The following is a 4,381-nucleotide window of genomic DNA, read 5'->3' on the forward strand; positions in this document are numbered from 1 at the left end:
ATTCATGTTCAGGATGAAAACCTCTCAGTGAAGTAGGTTTCCTCAGGCAAGCTTCTCTGTTGGCCTCTGCCTCATCAGCCTTCAAGCATGGCCACCGTGAAGAAGAAAGGCTGAATCCAATTTGCTGGACCTTTTATAGGTTTTATTCATTATAGGAGAGAAAGGAAAAAGTTTTTTATAAAAAGCCAAATAAACAAAAGTCAATGATTAACTTTGGAAAAACATAATTACTCCTGCCATTTTATGGCCTTCTTATAAAAGGCTTTTACTTTTGGTTAATGTTTCCCAAATGTGCTGTCAATGATACAGCTGGTCACTTTATCTATAGCCTACCCGTGTCTCTGGTAGCTCAGAATCTGTCAATCCTTTAACAGGTTGGCGATAAGCTGTAAAAATATTTAGAAACTTCACTGAAACACCAAGCCAAGAACCTTAACTCCCAGGCAGGAAGAAACCCCAGTGAGTCTGAGATAGGGTAGCTGGTTGGGTGTTCAGGGACATGTTTTTAAAGGCTTTGAAAGCCCAGGTGATTTGGGGAAAAGACCTCATTTTCGAAGTAATGGGGGTATATAAAACCTGAATTTTAAATGTGTTCACTGAGCCATCAAAGAGCAGCAAGAGACTGTAGGATCACAGCATCTTGTGTAGAGACCTAATCTGAGCTATAAATCAACTGGATTTGAGTAGTAAGGTGACTAAGGCTACTGAAATAACTCCATCTTAATATTTAAATACCTTTGCTAATCTAGCTAGGAACCCAGCAGTTACTGCAAATCAATGGGAAAATCAATGCATGAATTAGCTCTGGAAATGCAGGTTGGGTTGAGTGTTATCGATCAGACAATGCCTTAGTATTTTTTAAATTAGCGTATTTCTGTTCAGGATCACTTGGATGGTTTTGTTTTGGGTCTTGTCAGGGCTTGTTTTGAGATGGAACTCTGAAGCCACATCCACAGGCTTCATCTCCCATTCCCAGGAGAGTTCTCTGAAACCACCATGAGCCTGCCTCCAGGGGAGCAGCAGGAATTGGCCCTTCATAGCCCAACCATGGGGAGGAGGTGCAGCCCTCAGGAGCCCTTGGGAGCCCAGCACAGCCTCAGCAGCAACACCAGCAACAAGCACCTGGCAAGCACAGCCCAAAACCAGGGAGCTTGAGGGAACAGCCAGCTTCAATATGCTGTGGTAGCCACGTCCTGTGGGCCAGGGGTGACTGATCTCTCTCGTCCATGTGAAATCCTCTAACAATTGGTTGTTTTGGGTGAAAGTTAACAACATTCACTCAACCCTTTCCCAGAGGTCATGTTCCCTGAATTTCGTGTCACCCTTCTTGGTGTCATCCAGACTTGCCAAGCCTTGTGCTTCCTTAGTGATGGTGTCCATATCTGCAAACAACTGAAACTGTGTCAGTGACCAGGAATCCAATCACTGGGACACTTTACACACAGAGCCTCTCTGATACACACCTTCCTTCTCGTGACATCAGCCAACATCAGTTCATATTCCAGCTGAGACCTTCCTGGTAGTGCTACTTGCTCAGCCATTCCCTTTTTTGTCTCTGTACATCTGGCTCCAGGGTGGCACCAATTACTGCATTGTCAATTTGTCTGGGCTGGAGTGCATCACAGTGATTTCAGTCCATTTTTCAAAATTTTATGATCATTTGGAATTGTAATCCTTTGAAGGACTCCCTTGGCAGTGCTTGGCAATGCCCAAAAACCTGTTAATAGATGGATTTTCTCTTCCCACATCCAGATGATATGGCATGCAGTAAGGCCCAGGAGAGGTATTAAAATGCCCCTATTCTTGACTGAGAACCACAAAGCCTGTTTTCTAAGTAATTATGTGCCTTTTGTGATTCTTGTCTTGCTCATCGCTTCTCAGTTTGCCAGTGAGACTGTCACATGGTGAAATGATGAAAGGTTTATGTGCTGTTGTTTCAGCTGCTGCCTGTCAGAGCAGAGAATTATGCCTATTATTACCTTGATTTCTTCTTCTTCAGCAGAGAACAGGAACTATGTTGACCCTTCACTTCAACTCTCCTATTTTCTCTTCTGTGCTGGCAAGTTAATTGCACAATCACTGAACTGGGTATTTTTAGGGTCCTGAAACAGGGCTGGCTGATTCAAAACTCCATTTTTACATGCAGGTGTCATTTTCCCCCCTTTACAGTGCTCTGCCTGTCCAGAGGCAGCCCTGGTAGCTGTGGTGCAGGAGTCACCTCTGCTCCTCACTCCCACCTGCTGCAGCCACCTGTCCGTGCACAGCCTGGAGCCCCAAGGGATACATGCACGGCCCAGGAGCCCCCAGATAGCAGGAATAATTCTGGGGGATACCCCCGGGTGCAGCTGTATAGGGCTTGCCTCTGCACCTGCATTTAAATGTGTGTGCAAGCACTGTAGTGAGCTGGAAATGGAGCAGGCAGAGTGACACTGAGTTATGCTGCAAGTTCTCAGCCCTATTTCTAAGTTCTTTTCTATTGCATACCTAAATGCAAACCTTGATATCATACATGAGGAATAATGAAATAATTACACTCCACCTTTCTTGCCATTGCCTTTGCACAAGAGAAAAATTAAACTGTGAGATGAATTAGCACAAAGCTACATTTTGAAAAACTGTGTTGGAACAGTGAGGAGTCACCGAGCCTCAAGCACATCAAACCTTCATGGATGCATTTTCTCCCCTTGAGAAGACATATGGGAGACACTAGATTTGTAGAATCTATGAATCCTAGAATATCCTGAGTTGGAAGGGATTCACAAGGATTATCAAAGTCCAGGTCCTGCCCCTGCACAGGACAGCTCCAAGGCTCACATCATGTGCCTGAGAGTGTTATCTGAGTCCCCTGTGAACTCTGACAGGGTTGGTACTGTGATCATTTCCCTGGAGAGCCTGTTCCAGTGCCCAGCCACCCCCGGGGTGATGGAGACTCAATTGTGTCAGCCTTACTAGCACAGCAGGCTTGCTGCAGAGCAGCCAGGCTCTCAGCTGGGAGTGGTTTATATAGCCAGAGATGGGGATGGACATCCACACTTGGATGAGGGGCATTTCTTGTGGTGGACCTTTATGCTGGCCTGGAAGGCTGCTGAGAGCAGGAAGACAGTTGTACCACAGCAAAAAGGACACAGTAAACAGCTGAGGAAGGGAAGTACCTCGAGCCTTTTCAGGAAATTCAAACCTCCAAGGGCAGCAAGGCAGCAGCCATGGGTTTGGGTGAGAGAGGAGCAGCTGGAGGTTTAAACCGTGTCTCAGTGGAATCCTGCTGTGTGTGATGGCAGCCAGCCTGCTTGGCAGGAGCAAAGGGCTGAGTGAGTTTGCCACTGCCACAGCACAAAGGCTGCTGTAGCCTGGCATGCTGGCACAGGCTCCTTCTCCTCCCAGTGCCATTCTCCCCTCCAGCCCTCCCGTCTGCAGCAGAGCTGTGGCTCCCAGCTCCTACCTGGTGCTCCCAGTCCTGTCCCCAGGGTTCGAGCTGGCTGACATCTGCTGAGAGAGCTGCCCACCGATGTTCATCTGTCCTCTGGCTCTGTTAGAGCAGTTTTCTGCCTCACCACTCATGTTGTTGGCTGAGCTGTGCTATGAAACTAGGACTGCAATAACAGAGAATTGCATTTAGGACATGCCTCAATAAAAACCCCTGTGTTGTGTATTGGGCACCACACACCCTTAAAATGGCTTTAAATACCATTATCAGGGCAATTTTTCCACACAGGAGCACTGTTTAAGCTCTCTGTTACACTTTGTCATTCTGCCTAGTGCATAAAAGACAGACAGAAGCGTTACTCAGCGGCCACTTTGTGCAGAAGGGCTCTGAAAGGCTGTGGCTGCACAGGGATTGCCTGTCCTGGAGCATCCCCAGGGAGACCGAGCTGCCGTGCCAGGGCCCCCTCACCACCTGCACAAGGCTGTGGCTGCTCCTCCTCTGCCAAAGAGCAGCTCGCTTCAGTGGAATCCTGGCAGATCCCTGCTCTGAGGTCTCCCATAAAGTGGCTTTGGGGAGGCAGTGAACAGCCCAGGGGTGGCTTCAGCCCCTCCGCACAGGTCCCTGCAGCAGCGCCTGGCGAGGAGCCGTGCTGCCCCGGCTGCACCTGGGCAGCAATCCCCCATCCTCTCCTCCTCCTCGTGCTTTGAACAGGGGGCTGGGCAAATTGTCCTTTTAATCCCCTGGGCAGCCTTCTTCCCACATGACTAACCCTTCTGCATGCGTGCCATCCGCCTCCTCTCAGATGAAAGTGCTGGCACTGGGATGCTGGCTCCCTGCTCCCTGGCTCCCTGACTCCTAAACTCCCTGACTCCCTGGCTCCCTGCTCCCTGGCTCCCTGACTCCTTAACTCCCTGCTCCCTGACTTCCCAGCTCCCTGCTCCCTGGCTCCCTGACTCC

Source organism: Melospiza georgiana, chromosome 2, assembly GCF_028018845.1.
Source record: "Melospiza georgiana isolate bMelGeo1 chromosome 2, bMelGeo1.pri, whole genome shotgun sequence".
Taxonomy (NCBI): Eukaryota; Metazoa; Chordata; class Aves; order Passeriformes; family Passerellidae; genus Melospiza; species Melospiza georgiana.